Raw genomic sequence first — 18,139 nt, forward strand, 5'->3', positions numbered from 1 at the left:
GTTAACGGACAGGTATTCCATTAAAGACCCACAGCTGAACTCTTCTTACAACAGATATATTATGTGTCCATCTTAACCAATCAGCAGTACGACAACCCTTCACAGATCGCTCGTAAGTACAGCTTGGCCAATAACCGTTATGCCCCTATAGTTACATCTAACTCCTTAAGTACCACTGAATCTTTTAATGAACATAAGTCATAGTCCTACTATGACTGAGTCCTCTCTTCTAGAGAGAAGTTGTGGCCACCATGTTCAAGCCTCGGAATCAGCCCTTAAGGGAGCAATCTATCTATTGTTGGGGTTGATGCCCTATAGTCTTATGTCCTGTAGTTTGTAAATAGTTTGTACGAACGCTTGTGTTGTTAATATATGATATTTACTTCACATCTTGTATTTTTGCTCGATTACTTGTTTTATTTGTTTTACCACAAACCAATAAACATAAAATCCCTGGTTATCTGTATATGACTCAAGCATGTATGTGGTGACATACAAATGGATCATGTCTTGAGTGATAACCAAAATGGTCTGTAGTATATGGATATAGGAGGGAACCCTTATCCTGGTAACGCTACGGATGCGGCCCGCTTTGTGGAATGGTCACAAGTGTTGTGACTTGTCACAGATGATCTGATCCTGATCATTCGTGTTAGGGACATGCAAGCGGGGGCATCCTATACAAAGAGTTTGTATAAGACCTGACCACAAAGTGTTAACGTCTCATTATATAACACCATTCCTGACAGAATGACCATAGGTAACATGATCTCAATCCTAAGTGAGTTGGGAACTCCTGCCATTGAGGGCGGTCTTTTGATTTGTATAGGTGCGAGTGGCTAGGTCGCCGATTCAAACCTACCATTTTGGGGATTCGTCTGATTTGGGAGCTGAGAACTCAGCTACATAAGATGAAATTCACTCCTTTCCCGAGGCAGGGGTAAGTACATAGATAGATCCCTTAAGGGCTGATTCCAGGGCTTGAACGATGTGGCACCACACATCTTCTCTTGGCCCGAAAGGTGTTCACACATAGTTGTGACTATGTTGTATTGTTCATTAGAGGAATCAGTAGTACTTGAGGAGTGAGATGTAACTATAGAGGCAAAATGGTAATTTGACCCAGTTGTACTTACGAGCATCTGTGAAGGGTCATCGTACTCATGATTGGTTATATCCGATGGACATAGAAATATATCTGTGGTAAGAAGAGTTCAGTTGTTGGTCTTTAGTGGAATGCCTAACAGTTAACAAATAGTGGATCTCGTGGCTAAAGAGTTTAGTCAGTTATTCACGGACCGTTGGATTCGAGCCACAGGTCCATTATGTCCCTTGGGTAGCTTGGATAAGTCGAGAACCAGTGTTTGGGTTAATTTGAAATGTTCAAATTGACAAGAGGAAGTTCGAATTATATATGATATAATTGGACTAGTTAATTATATATGATATAATTGGCTAAATGTATGAGATACATTATTTTGGAGGAAATTAGATATAAATATGATTTATATCAAGTAGAGAAGAAAATACTATAGTAGATATGTGATATCAAACTATAGGATAAAAATATAATATGATTATATTTATTAATATTTTAGTTGGTTAATTATATGATAACTAACCCAAAAATCACGTTTGGACGTGGGTTAGTGGGAATGAGTCGGTTATTGTAACCGATGAAATAAAAATGAGATTGTTTCATTTTGAATCGTGGTCCAAAAGAAAGAGTGAACGTGCGTTAGTAGAATCCTAAGAGATCGCTTAAGCATTTCGAGAGCCTATACAATAGCTCCTCTCCGCCTAAACGATCGTCCACCTCGTGCCTAAACAATCGCACAATATTTCCTACACGATCACATAGCTTTTCTAAATGATCATATAGTGTGCCACTTTTGTTAAACAATTGTATACCATTTCCTAAACGATAAGCATTTTTCTATGCGATAGTGTCTTTTACCCTCCCACTTGCTTATCGCCTATACGATCCATGTTTCCTCTTTCCTCTACCAAATTCACTAAAGACTACATTTTGGGTTCTCACTCCGAGAATACCCGGGGCTCTTTTCTAGTGGTGTCGTCCCCGCGACATTCATGTTCGTGCGATTGTTCGTGCTACTGCAGTCGACGCTGCTGCTGGATGTTGGTTGATTGGGTGGAGGGTTCCACTGCGTTGAGTTTCGAAGATTGAAGATTGTTTTCAACTAGTATGGCACTCTCTCCCTTGTTATATCTTGTTCTTAGCATGCCGATAATTACTTTTTGTTTGCTTAACTGTATGTTTTGAATGTATAATGCGATCCGAACGCACTCATGGAATTCTTCAATAAGAGATCCTTCATCTACTTACCCTGCTTCGGGGAAGGAGTGAATTCCATCTTGTGTAATTGAGTTTCCAACTCCTAGATGAGACAAGTCCCCAAAAAGGTAGGCATATTTAGTTGGCAATCTGGCCACTCTCACCCATAATAATCAAAGGATCACCCTCAAAAGCAGAAATTCCCAAAACACTTAGGATTGAGGTCGTGTCACTTATGGTCGTTTAGGTGAGATGTAGGTCTCCAGTATCAACGACGTTATATACAGAGTCTAGTCATCTCATGGTCCGGTCTTAAACAAACTCTTTGTATAGGACACCCCCGCTCACATTCTCCACATGAATGGTCAGGATCTACCATCTGTAGTAGTTTACAATACTTGCAAACTTCTACAAAGCGGGCTGTATCTGTAGTGTTACCAGGATCAGATTCCCACCTTAATCCTTATACTACAGACCTATTTAGGTTATCACTTAAGGCATTATCCACTTATATATCACATATACATGCTTAAGTTTACATAAGATAACCATGGAGCTTTGTTTATTGAATATGAGTAAATGCCAAAATGAAGTAATAGTCATTTTATTCATAAAATAATGTGTATAATTACAAACAATGAGACTCCAGAAGAATTAGGACACCAATCCCAACAATGAACAAGTTTTTAAAAGGAAATTTAGTTCATTGATGGTTGGATTTTAAGTTATTGAATGTTGAAGTTGAGATTTGGAATGGTATTATGGATGAACAACCAGGCAACGGCATCCGAGGGATAAGCAAACAACTGACCAAGCAAGGAATGCGACGAAGCGCATAGGCGATTAGCCAGGATTTATGAGATTATAAGCAGTGGACGTTCATCACAGAGGCACAAGGTGTGTCTTCGTGACTTTTCGAGCATCTGGTATCAAGGGTTACCTATCTAAATCTAAGTAGACGGTAAAATTGGCTAAGTATAAGCGATGCGATGAGCTTATTTATGATGCAATGAAATTTCTAATATGCGATGAATTTAAGTTTGTGTGTTAAGCTAAAAATGGAGCTTATGATACTAACCAAGGGACATTTCCTTATTTCAGGGCTGCGAATAAGAGGGCTTACGGATCCTTGGATGAGTAGTTTAAGACAGTGAGTGACAATTTTTTATCAATGTTTTCTAATGATTAGTTTTGCATATGATTTTCAACGTATAACCAATTTAACATGCTGTTTAAAAACCATGATTTCTACAATGCATGCTTTATTCATATGTTGGTCGCATGACCCATATTTTCAAATAAATGAGATTTTATATGCAATTGTAGCATGCGATTTCAGTAAGTTGATGTCTATGACTTGTACTTAAGGTTTACAAGGCACCATGCGATTATGCGAATTTTATGAAGTATTATTAACTCACATAAATACTTTATTTTACATTTGTAATAAGTTTTTCAATATTTTGTGCCTTGTATGAGCTCTACTTCAATGTCGGAACTGAAGGTATAATAAGGTACTCAGATTTCAGTTATGTTAGGGATCCTTGACACTAAAGGTATGGGAATGTGGTCAGGACCCAATTTAGCTCTACGTGCATATATGACTCATGCTATCGACATTTAGGAGATCAAGAAAAAGGGCTCTCTATCAACTCAGGTTGTTAAGGGTTGAGCAAAAGGGTCCTCCCACATATTCAGGCAGAGGAGTAAATATGCTTTTCGGGAATGATGTTGGGTTTTATTTCAGAGTTTTATATATGATATGATTTCCTTTTTCCAGTTTTACTTTCTAACCCCAGAAATGATCATATAAATATTTTATAAAAAGCATGTTTATATTATTTATGTATGGAAACATGTTTTAATTTAAGTAGTCACTCGCTAATCATTTTAAGCTCATACTTTTAAATGTTTTCTCCACAGGTAGTGGTCGACGTCCCAAAGCCTAGCAGATCTACCAGTCAGTCACTACTCAAGATCTTTCAAACATTTTGAAGTTTATGTGGTCCACTTTGTTAAGTTTTTGTCTGTACAGGTCACGGGAGGAAGGGTAGAACTTGAGTCCAACTGCATCATAAACTGTTAATCAGGTTTAACATATGCTAAGGAGATGGGTTCACAGGAATAGGTTGGACAGTAGTTGTCATAAGTGGGTTGACGACTGTTGTCTTCACATTCCTTCTTAGATTTAGAGGATAATCTGGGAGGAAGTGTGATAAAATATATATATATATATGACAAAATATATAGGGCACGATAAAGATGCATATTTCACAATATTGCTCTTAAATGGCTAAAAGCCACCCAAACGCCTATTAGCTTGGCCTTCTAGCTCGAGCTAATTTTTAAGCTTGACTTGCTTTTCTTAGCTCAAATGGATCAAACTAATTGAAGCATTTTCTCAGTTTAACTACCTTTACCTAAATCTTAGCTTTAATTAAATTAACTAGGTTTAATTCACTATCCACAATAGATATTGTGATTTTTATTGTATTTCTATTCATTTAAATTCTTTGAGCTTGATTAGTTTTTTTTTTTTTGTCGATGTTTTGCCCTATATATTTTTCTTTTAAGTGTTGGTTTTTTTGTTACTAAATAATTATACTCCTTATCAGAATTCATATATCCTATAATTAATTAAAATTCCACAACCCTAAAGTTTAGTTTTTTTAAAAAAAAAAATCACCAAATTAAAAATTGAAGGAAATGAATATTTCATTTCAAGTAGAGTAATGCTTTCTTTATGGGTTTTTTTTCTCGCTACAACCCCATAAATATATGAATGCCTAACTAAAACAAATTTCGTTTTTCACATAAAAAGGTTAAAGGATATAAGTTTTAGAAGTATTAATAATCTTTTTATGAGATTTTCAAATTCATAAATACATACAAATTCTCATACAAATAAGAATGTATATTTTTAAATAAGTTTGGTTTTCTCTTCGTAAATATTTGATGTTTCTAATTTCATAAATACATTAAATTTTAAATGTATAAAATTTGTGGCATTGTTCTCTTAACTTTACTTATTCAATCAATTTGAATTAAAAAATGTGAAATTTAACATTCCAAGAAGGTACAACAACATTGAAATCCTTCAAAAATAGTAATTATTATTATTTATTAAATAAAAAAACTAAAAACTAAAGTGCGTTTGCCGGGAGTCGAACCCGGGTCTATTGCTTGGAAGGCAATTATCCTAACCGTTGGACTACAAACGCTATATGTTATAGCAATTTAATCATTTTTACTTAAAACGTAAATAAGCGTTATATGTCGACGTATATGGTATATATATTTTGTCGATACTATCATATATCGATAAGTTTGGCATCAATGTGTCCATATTTTTATTATATTGTAAAAATCTGACAAAATATATAAACAAAAATCACAGTATGGATATAGATATTTTGCTCAATTTTTAGTACAATATGAGGTAGAAAAATTCAAACTATAGATCTCTTGATTGTTAACTTATCCATATGCTAGTTGAATTTTGCTCGCTTTGACATATTATTAAAATAGTTCTTACTCTAGTTTGATATGTTTTTAAGGAGCGTTTGGCTCACCAACATGGTTGTGTTGAGTTGGTATAATATATCAACTCAATGTTTAGTCTACCAACTTTAAATGTTGGTGAAATTTAGTTAATATATTTTACCAACTCACCTCAACTCTTCTTTCTTATAATGTTCTCAATGGCTTCACCTATCGGCTATTGTCAGAGACGATCGTTGCCACACTCTAACAACCACGATCAATTATTATAAGAATGATGACTGTTAAAGTGTGTTGTAGAATTTTTTATTATGTAAATAATAGTATTTTGTCTACATTAAGTGCAATATTTATACGTAGAAATTTGTAAAATATATTGTTATATAATTGAATTCACATATCAAATGAGTGTTAATAATATTTGGAAAAATATATATGTAGTATTATTGTTGTGGTTGAGAGATAATATTTTCTTTTATGTTGGATTCCTTATCTCTATCTTTAGTAAGATCTTTTCCTAATCGGGTGGTGATCTGTTGGAAGATTTTTTCCTTCTTTGTTGCAGTTGGTTATGAACTGTCGACCTTTTGAATGGGATATATTTATTTGGCTTTTTGGTGCTTTTAGGTCAGTCGTCTAAATCCTCTTGATTTAGAGCATTATTGTACAAAAAGTTTTGTGAAGAATCTGTTGGGTTGTATGTGAATTATCTTTGTGAAATTAATCAGATGGTATCAAAAGATTCATCGGAAGGTAAAAAGAATGTGAGATCACTACTGCGGCAACAGTTTTAGGGGGAGCCTAATTTTACAGACTCATTGAAGAGCGTATTGACGTTAAGAGGAGTCTAACTAGCTCACTAGTAATTCAGTTATATGTACGCTAACTTTATGTAATTTTAGTTGATGTGCATATTGTAAAACTAAATTACATACTAATGAATTTTTTTTTCACATAGGCACGGAACCTCCCAGACGTAGGTGTGATTATACCGAACTGGGTTAACATATTTTTGTATTTTCCATCTTTCTTTTATCTCTCCTAGTTGTCGTTATTTCTATTTGTGATATCTTTCCTAGCTTACAACATCATTGTGATTCACTTTATTTCAAGTTGAATAGTATGTAACACATAACAAAAAAAAAAATTTAAAAATCATAAAACAAATTTATCTTTTCTAAAACATTTTCTAGCAAAAATAGTGAAATTTTCATATTTGTTATCTGATGATCCTTCAAATTTAAATAAATCTAAAGTGAAATTATTGAAAAAATGTGGTGACATTCCATTGAAGAAAAAGAAAATGATGATGAAGAAACTCTTGGAGAAAAATTAGGAATCAAACATTTTGATATCTCTTTGATTTCTCGTTTTATTTAACTATATTTTGCAAGAGATATAGTGAGTTAATTGTTGTCCATTACCCAAGAAAAAAAGAAAAAGTTTAAAAATTAAAAGAAAAAATTGTAATCCATATTTTATTCAACACTGGGTAGAATTATCGAATAAAAAGTTTCAAAACAAAAATAGACAACATAAAAATAAATTATTTAGATCTTGTTTGGTAATAATTTGGTTTTGATTTTTTGTTTTTGAAACTAAAGCCTTTAGACACTACTTCCACCTTCCTTTAGTATCTACTTTTTACTAATAGTTTAAAAAAATCAAGCAAAAATTTGAAAACTAAAAAAAGTAACTTTTAAGAACTTCTTTTATTTTTGAAATTTGGCTAGGAATTCAACTATTATACTTAAGAAATATGCAAATCATTGTAAGAAATGGGAAGGAAATAGGTTTAATTTTCAATAACCAAAAATAAAAAATGAAATGGTTACCAAACAGGAGCTTAACTCTGCCCTCCAAGCTATGAACTCTATAGATATATGAACTCCACAAGCATATGAACTCTAGTCATCATATCTCAACTCAGCATTCCAAACAGCCCTTTAACATTTTTCAATTATACTATTTTTATTAGTTAATAGTTATGGTTAATTATAAGCTTTATATGAAAGTTAGGTGAGAGACAAAACTACCTCAAAGAGATATTTTTTTCAATCTCTCTCTCAAATTTTCTTAAAATTTATTGGTAGGAAGTTTGATTTGTATTTTCTTAGATGGCTTAACTCATCTCAAAACTCCCTAAATATATGTTAGTTTATCATCAATCTTATTTTAACACTATTCATTACTGATTAAAAAAGAAATGAGAAACAACATAGTTTTAAAAATTACACCCTAAATTTAATGGTAAAAATTAAATCCTTAAACTTTAATCCGTGACATATGGTGATAGTTACAAGTATACCATCAAACTTTCGATTATAAAAATTAAGCTTTCAACCTCCATGATATATAAACATTGATTACACTAGCAAATAGATTATACCTAAACTAGATACAATACACATTGTATACAATAATAATATCTAAACTAAACAATAAGCTAGATGGTATAACAAAAGATAAATTGAAATAATCAAGAAGTTACAAAAACCTCAAAAGCTTGTGGAGATTCAAAAGGTAGTCGAGGCACGATTGAGGACACAATCACCTCAACAAGCAACAACTAATTTTGGTAGAACTGCAATTTCGAACTACTTGAATATAATTGAACCTAAGAAGCACAGACATAGATACAGATACATGATACGAATACGATACGATACGACGATACGTTAATTTCTAAAAAACTAAGATACAGATACGTTGAAGATACGTTATATATATATATATATATATATCTGTATATCTGTATGTTTGTATGTATGTATGTATGTATGTATGTAATGTCTAATTAATTACTATAATACTTATTCTAAGTTAGATTAAAGTATATTCAAGAAAAGAGTGAAAATTTGAAGAAAAAAAAATCTAGTAACGTCGAGTGATTGTTGAGCGACTAGAGTAGATGGTAGGAAAGTAGTAGAAGATGAAGATTGAAGAATGAAATTTAGGATGAATGGAGTTTGAATCATGATTTAAATAGTGAAAAAGAAGGAAAGAATGAAGAATTAATTATGTTTCAAGTTTTTTTTTTTTTTTTAATTTTTCATGTTTTTATCCTTTTTAATTTATTGTATTTTGGATTGCTCAATTTAAGTGGACTTTTATGTTTGGAAGTGATTTAAAATGGTTGAAATCACTTTTGTTATTTTCAAAATCACTGTGAAACATGTTTAATCCTTCAAAACTATTTTTTTACGATATGAAAATTATATTTAAAAGTGTAAAATTGAAAACTAAATTAAGTTTGAGTAATTAAAAGTTATTTTCAAGTGATTTTAAAAATGAAAAAAAATGATTTTTTTATGATTTTAAAATCTCTCCTAAACATACACTAAAATAAAATGGGTTGTAGGTTGGACGTTTTAAATGGTTGAGCTTAAATTTGGAAAAAAAAAAAAAAGAAAATTGACTCACGTATCCCTTTCACATATTTGGAAACAGATAAACGTATCTGAAAATTAAAAATAAAAATAAAAAATCAAATACTTCAAATCACGTATCAGACCCGTATCTGGACATATCAATATTGTATTTGTATTTGATATCGATTCTCTGCACAATTAGAAGTATCTATGTTTCTTAGGATAGAACTTTTGGATATTTGTTATCAACTCAACTCTAGATCAAACGAAAGAAAGAAATGAGAGAACATTTCAATTTGTAATATATGCATCAAATGAATAAACAAGTTGCTATTATTAGGCTAGCAATTTAATAACTCTCCAAAATAAAAATAAAATAAAATAAATACATAATAGAAATATTTTTGAAATTTAACTCAATTGAATTGAAATTTGACCAAAATCAAATATAACTCATTCAAATTGAAGAAATTATAAATTTAACTTTTATAATCAAATCCAATTTGAAATTTCTAACTATAAATTTAATCTACATAATCAAATCTATCTTTTAGATAAATATTCAAGAATAATTCACATTATAAATATTCAACACAAACTATGATAAATATAGTATTCAAACTCTCGTACACTGTCAACGTGAAAATTGAATCCATTTTACTTAATTTCTCTCTCATATTTCTCCTCTCTTCCTTCGATTTCTCTTTTATATTGCTTTTGTCATTTTCAAAATGTATTTACTATCAATTTTATCAAATATTTTCAAAATGTAATAACTGTCTATGCGTAAAATTAAATTTGATTAATTTAATAGTTTAAGGTAAAAAGTTTGTTAAACTTGCGAAGAAAAATGAAAATATGATTTACGAGATGAAAGAAAGAAAATTAAAATAATACACAAATTGGTTTTTTTTTATTTAAAGTCTAATATACAAATTGAATAAAATATATAAAAATAATAATTTATATATTTTAGAACTTTTAATTAAAATTTGGACATTTTTCACGTGCATGGCACGTGTTGATTATATCGTATAGCATTGGATCTACGTTAGAAAGTGTTTCACTTTGGTTCGAGCTTCAAGTTCTCTTGCCTAATTGCATGTATAGAGATTATTTTCCTATGGAAGAAATAAATAGAGAGACTCTCCAATAGACATCTATTAATCTTCTTCGTATTTTTTACCGTTATCGTCACATTTATCACTATTTTTATCATTATCGTTACAATTCAGGATTAAGCGGTAAAAGTAATAGTATTATAATTTTATTTTTATTATTTTTTTGTTGCACTCTCCCTCGAAGATTTGAAAACTGTGTTTGTGTGCTTGGTGAATTAGTCATAAGTAGGAAGGGTTAATTTTCTATTTTGTGTGGTGGATATTTAAATTGAAATTAAGGTCAACTCTATCTATACAGGATGAAAATTAGTATAATTGTAATAGAATGTCATTAATAAATCAATTGTAATGAGCCACGATCGTAAACGTAATTGGATTTTTTTTTATCCCAGTTATTTAGAATTATGAATATGTCTCATTTATTGTTACTTTTATCATTAAGTCAAATGGTAATGGTAACAGTAAATAAGAGAAATTCATAATTCTTAAATTATAACAGTAACAAAAATGATGACTGTAATTATAATTGTATCGGTAAAGTTATCGACATAATTTTCAAACATAATTGGATTGAGCACCCTCCACTCGACAATCAATTTGCGTTTTTTTATTACATATTTGGAAGTGAGCCTCATACGCCAAAACAGACATGAAATACAAATAAACAATACTAAACATAATTAAACACCATTGATTTATTACGTTTCTCTAAGGTAAACGTGGCTTAAGTTAGTTCTATGTTTACCGTAACTAAGTCCAAAGAATATAAATCTAAGTGATGTAATTTCTTATTCTATAATTCCATGTATTTTCTGTGATATAGTGAAAGTACATTGCAATGTTGTTGTTGTTTTTTTATATAGTTTTTATAATATGTAGATTTGTTTAATCACGTATTATATTACAATACAACCAAGGTTAAGAAAAATACCTTATTCTCCATGTGAGATAAATTACATGTTTACATTAACTTCCCTCTCATATGGTAGATATTGTGATTTTTATTATATTTCTATGTATTTAAATTTGTTGAGCTTGGTTAGTTTTATTTAGGTATTTCATGATAGTTTATATTATATATTTTTCTTTTAAATATAGAAAATTCTTTAAAATAAATAAAAAAAAAAACCTAAAAAATATTCAGTTTCATACAAACATTTTAAAAACTTTTTAATATTATAAAGTGTAAATATTTGGGATTTTGTACTTATAAGAATTTCCTTAACTTTACTTATTCAATAAGTTTGAATTCAAAAAGTGAAATTTAGGATTCCACGAAGGCACAATAACATTAAAATCCTTCAATAATAACTAAAAGTAATAATAATTAAAATGCGTTTGCCGGGAGTCGAACCCGGGTCTATTGCTTGGAAGGCAATTATCCTAACCGTTGGACTACAAACGCAGGTTGATCACAAAAGAATAAACATATATTATAATAATTTTCATATGGATTTTTAAAATAAAAATGATAAATATGTTTATGCTTGCATATTTAATTTATGTCGACGTATGTATATTTTGTCGACACTGTTATATGTCGATAAGTTTGATATCTATATCAATATTTTTATTATCTCTACTATATTTTAATATTAAAAAGAGTTAGGTAGGAAGAATCTTCATATACCTCTTTTATCCTTATATTTTTCATAAATTCTCATATTGCCCTATGTCGAGTGATTGATTTTTCGAATCTAGATGTTCGTTTGAAAGATAGTAGAGGTGACTTTTCTCATTTTAGTTTACAAAATAAATTATATATTTAAAAGATAAAGTCTCGGATCGAATAAGTACAATTGATGTTGACAGGATGCAACTCTTCAAGATATGATTCAATAGATGCTAATTGGATGGCGAATGCATATGTTTGGGGTGGAGGTGGTTACACACATCGAATGGATGTATTGATTCTTTCAATGTATATGCGAGATACACGTATAAAAGAAAAACAAAATAAGTACTTGCATTATATTCTTAAAAGAATAATTTCATGCGATCCAAAGTTAAGAGAAAATACAAAAAATAGATGATTTAATTGAAAGAAAGTAGTAATTAATACGGTGAAACAATGCATCATTTTGTATGACTTTATGATAGATATATGATAAGATTAGAATAAAAATTATTGCATTATATATATTAGAATATCATAATATTAACATATTAATTCGATAATTTAATTACTAGAATAATTTTTCTCTATTTGTACTAGATATAAGATTTGTTTTTTGAAAAAGATGATAATATGAGAACATTAAAATAAAAATTGTTACATTAGGTAACTTTTAAAAGTTAATGGTAATTAAAATAAAATTGTTTTATATTTATTTATTATATGCTAAAAATCATTATTTAAAAATAATTAGAACTACAAGATGTCACGTGCATTACACGTGTTTCTTGACTAGTATCATAAAAATCTAATAAAATAGATATAAAAAAAATCATGGATGTAGGTATAAATATTTATTTGTTCGTTTAAATATTCTTTTTTTTGTTCTTGAGAATATGTTTAAATATTCTTTAATATTTTATTTATCTATTATTTCAATGATATTGATGATTAATATTGATATTTTTATCGACATTGATATTAAAAGTCTTTTATTTAAATCGAAATATATACACATATGTGTTTTTTATATATAGATTGGTCCATATTGTTAAAATAGTTTTTATTTTTTTGGGTGGGGGGCCCTTAAACAAACGTGTGCAAAAATTAGTATATCAATAGATATTATTGATATATTGAATAAAAAGTACTATATCGTACTGTTTGATATAGTCAATTTTTTGTATATCGATAACCATTTGATATGCTACTTATTTAACTTACAGATATACTTTATTTTAGAAAAATAAATCCCTGATACACCTTGATTTGTTAATTATTTTTTACATATTCATGAAAGATTGAAAAAGAAATATGTGAAAGAGTACAAGGAAAAAAAAAAAAAAGAAAAGGATCAACCTACACAATAAAAATACTAATATCAATGTTATATTTAAAATTAGATTTTTTTTTAAAAAAAATAATGTTATTTTAATATATATTGACAAAGTATAGTAGAATTGAAAGCATTGTCAAAAATAGGTTTTTAAGTCATGTACCTCGTACATGATTACACTAGGTACACGATTAGCCCTAAATCGTGTACCCACTACACAATTAGCCCTAAATCGTATACCCACTACACAATTTCCTGCTATCTACACGATTTCCTGCTGATCTGGCACTCGCAGTCTGCCGTGGCAAGTCATGTAGGAGGTAATCACGTACCTGATACACGATTACCTTAAGTCGTGTACTGGGTACATGACTCCATTTCCACCTTTGCATTTCTATTGACCCTTGCTTTTGCTTTTGCTATTTATCTTAAGTATTAAAGAGATAGTATTTTCTTGATTTTTGATAGACATAAAGGTTTATTGATTTTTTATAGACATAAGGGCATTCTTGTTGCAATTAATATTAAGGAAATGGATTGGAGTGAACCTAGAGCGTAGTTGTATTTTTTATATACTTATATTTTTTTTATGTAATTGTATCTTTTATGTACTTATATTTTTCATGTAATTGTATCTTGTATATACTTATACTTTTTATGTAATGAAATCTATATCAGATACGTATCTGATACGAATTCGTCCAAATATGATTCAGATACATGTCAGATTTGTGTTTTAGCGTATCTGTTTTGCATATCTTGAAAAAAGATATGTCCATGAACACGCTTCTGTATTTTTTAAGTCTAACTAAAAGGAAAAAACTGATCTCACAATGGTAACTCACTGGAAATAGTGTCGATCATCATGGGATCTCACTGTGGGAACTCAGAGGAAGTCGATCTCACTGTGGGAACTCGTCGGAAATAGCCTCAGACCACCGTTGCACGGTCGCCGGAGGAGTGAATGAATGGCAAGGCGGTATATGCGTCGACTAACGAAACTTCATCTGAGGAAGAGTGGGCAATGAGAGTGAGAGGCGTGGGCAGAAGCTTCATTATGCGGTGAAAATGAGGAAGAGTGGATGACAGCTTCATTAGGGTTCTTCAAAAATTACCACACCTCTACTATATTGGGCCTAATGGGCCACCTAAAAAGTTTCAATTTTATTTTTTATATGAGTGCAAGATAATTATGTTTACATTGTAGATTAATATATAATTAAGTTTAATGATGAAGGAATTTGTGGACCTTTACTTAATACTGTTGTACATCTCCAATTAAAAAAATAATTAGTCGACTATTTTTTAAAAAAAAAAAAGAAAAGAAAAGAAAAGAAAAACAAGTCGTGGACCGGATCCACGATTATGGGACTCGGTCCACGAGTTTCCATATGACCAGTAAACCAGTCAGCCGACGTGGTGCTGGATTAAACAGCACTTGTGTACCCGATACACGAGTTTATCACATGGCAATCATGTACCCCGTACACGATTTCACTACCCTAATTTTGTCAATAGTTTCAACAAACACCTATTTTTAAAAATACTTTCAATCCTACCCCTATTTTTAAAAATACTTTCAATCCTACACTCTTTTTAAAAATATATATTAAAATAACATTATTTTTTTAAAAAAAAATCTTAAAATTGCATTTTGAATGAATATTAATACCTTTAATGATACACCTCAACTATTATACATAACTTACATGCATAACACTAATGATATAAAACTATCGTTGATTTTCTTTATATAGAGTATAGCAATGGCACATATACATTATTGATATACACAATTCATCAATTGGTGATATACACGATACACTCAATCATAACTAATGAGGATAACAACAACAATTAGAGATTATTGCATTATTAGTAGTAAATACACTATTTGAGTATATCAATTAATTGGTATACCTAAAATATATTAGTATGGCAATGGCATAGATAAATATATTAGGTCACCACACATCCTAGATGACGTAGAGCAGCTGACATCCTTGAAAATGACTAATTCAAAAAGAAGGTAAAATATGAGTAGTCATCAATCCTTTTTATGGTGTTATTGGACACCGAAATAAAATCAATAATTTTTAATTAAACAATAAAAACGGTCTGCAAAAATTAGAGTTGAGTTCGGGAGTCATGTATGGAGAAAGTGTTAGCACCTCATAACACCTATTTAAAAACGGTGGTCAAATTTTAAAATATTGAATTGAAATCACCCTTTAAATAAATACATAGGTATATGTATATGTCAATGTTTTGAAATGAGGTGCAAATACCGATCACGTTGAAATTGGTTGCCTGATTTTATTAAATACACACATTTTAGTTTTTTTTAAGTATAGTGTATTTGTGTGTACTTGGAGACTAATAGTTATTTTTAGAGCAAAATATTTGTATAGTTAATAAAATCTTCGTTGTTGGGATGTTAGATTTTTTGAATTAGTAAAAAATGGTAGGTTTAAAAATATTCGATTTTTTAATTGAGAGGAAAATCTTGATTGTTATGATTTGAATTTTAGATTTTCTGAATTAAGGATATTTTGATCAATTGTAAATTTGTAGTTAATAATTCAACCAATCATTTTGCTATTTTTTTAATTTCAGAATCTTTTTATTATTTTTCAAAATGAAACATTTTATTTTGTTATTTCTCTTGCCAGAAAAAAAATTAAAAACTTAAAAATATAGGTGGTACCGCCTATATACACCCACAAACACATCTATTTATAATATTAATAATGATAATAATAAAGATATAAAAATAGTAAAAAACATCACATCCTCCATTTTTTCCTTTTCCTCTTCTTAATAACAATAATAAAAATAATAACAATATTAATTAAAAATTCCCTAAAACTCTTATTTTTCTCCACTTCTTTTCTCTCACATTTCAAACCTTTTTCTTTTCTTTTTCTTCAAATTTCTTCTCACTGATTTTCTCTCTCTCTCTAGATTTTCTTTTTGTAAATCTCAAGTTTTTTCTCTAGGGTTTCTATGTAGGAGAGGTGTTCAAAAATCTCGATGACCCAAAAAAACCAATAACCCAACCTAATGTTTGGGTTGGGTTATCAACTCAGGTTGGGTTCAAATAAATGAAAAATTTTATGGGTTGGGTTGGTTCGTGAGTTCACCTAATATAACTCAAACCAACCCAAACCAACCCGAATTTATTATTAACTTTAAAATATTTTTTTAATTACTTATAATACAATTATTTATACATATGTTGATTTTAATTTTATTTAATTCCAATATCTTTTAAATAATTTATGTTTCAACAACCGTTAAAAATAGTTTCTTTGACCTTAGAAAGAAAATTTTCACTATATAAATTGAAATTGAGTTGTTAATTTTAATTCAATATATGTAAACAATTAAAATAGTTTTTTTACATATTTACATTTTGCTTCTTTTTAGAACAAAATTTTAAATAAATGATCCGATTAACCCGAACCAACCCAACCCAAATATTTCATGGTTGGGTTGGGTTCATTTTTTAATAAGGATCATTTGGGTTGAAAAAATTGTTGAACTGTCAGGAGGTCTTCATCATGTAGAAAACTCTGCAGGTAGACGATCGTTCAGCACGCACTAGACGATAGGAACGTAAGTAAATGATCGCGTAGACGACGACTAAGCTGCGAAGCCTGGTTGTCTATGCAATCGTGTAGTGCAACAACAGGTAAACGATTTACCTTGAGTTACTAAGCGATCGTTTAGTCAGTTACTAAACAATGAAGCTTGTTGACCTAAGCGATCGTCTAGTGCGCGCGCTTTAAACGATACGTGAGCGTCTCATCGTCTACACGATGCGTGCAACTAGGTAAACGATTTACCTTGCGATACTAAGCGATTGTTTAGTCAGTTACTAAGCGATGAAGCTTACTGACCTAAACGATCGTCTAGCGCACCCGCGCATTAAGCAATCCACGAGCATCTCATCGTCTACACGACGCGATACTCAGCGATCGCATACTCGATTGTCAATCCGATGCGACCAACTCTTGATCGCATTCTCCATCGTTTAATCGATGTATTTGTCAGCAATCGCGTACTTCTTCATCTTTACGATGCGATGGACAACGATCGCATAGAACTTCTTCTGCACGATGCAATCAACCCTAGATCGCCTCATTCCTCGAAGAGCCACAATGCTTGCCCAGAACTTCAACGAACGACTCAAAACTTCAAACAAACTTTGAATACATACTCGATAATGATTATTAATGCCCTAAAACACAGGGGCCTTTACAAATAACCACAAATGTAAAAGAATCTTAAACAAACCAAGGTTAATCATCCCGAAACCATCCATTAATCCGGTACATCCACAGTAGATTTAGCAATTAAACAGCGTAGAAATATACCCACCATGAATGTAAAAATCATTTCGTTGCAATAGATGAAATCGGAGTATCAGAACCTGGCTCTGATACCAATTGAAGGATCTCATACCGAGAGTTCCATGAGCGCGTTCGGATCGCTCCGATCTCACAGTGACTGAAATCGAACAATATACATACAATTATGCAATCAAAACTTAATTAACGGCATGCTACGAACAAAGATAAATAACAAAGAGACAGAGTTCCATACCAGTTGAAGACTATCTTCAATCTCTGGAACTCCAACGCAGCAGACCCTCCAAATGTTCTACTAACGTCTGGCAAAAAACGTCGACTGCAGCAGCACGATCAACGCGAACTCACGACCGCAACAGGATGACACCACCACCATTGAGCCCTGGATATTCTCGGAGTGAAAACCCAAAGGGTGGGCTTTGGTGAATTTGGTAGAGGACTGAGGAAAAATGAGTCGTGTAGGCGATAAGCATGTGGGAGGGTGAAGGTCGCTATCGCATAGCAGAAATGCTTATCGTCTAAAGGA

At 30.8% G+C, this 18,139-nt stretch overlaps 2 non-coding genes across 2 annotated transcripts; both read right to left on the reverse strand.

Moving 5' to 3' along the window:
- Window positions 1-5,445: 5,445 nt before the first annotated feature.
- Window positions 5,446-5,517, reverse strand: TRNAG-UCC. Its single transcript has one exon. It is a non-coding gene; the product is annotated as a tRNA-Gly (tRNA).
- A 6,105-nt stretch (window positions 5,518-11,622) lies between these two features.
- TRNAG-UCC lies at window positions 11,623-11,694 on the reverse strand. The gene has a single exon. It is a non-coding gene; the product is annotated as a tRNA-Gly (tRNA).
- Window positions 11,695-18,139: the final 6,445 nt, after the last annotated feature.

The sequence above is a fragment of the Benincasa hispida genome, chromosome 2 (genome assembly GCF_009727055.1).
Source record: "Benincasa hispida cultivar B227 chromosome 2, ASM972705v1, whole genome shotgun sequence".
Classification (NCBI taxonomy): domain Eukaryota; kingdom Viridiplantae; phylum Streptophyta; class Magnoliopsida; order Cucurbitales; family Cucurbitaceae; genus Benincasa; species Benincasa hispida.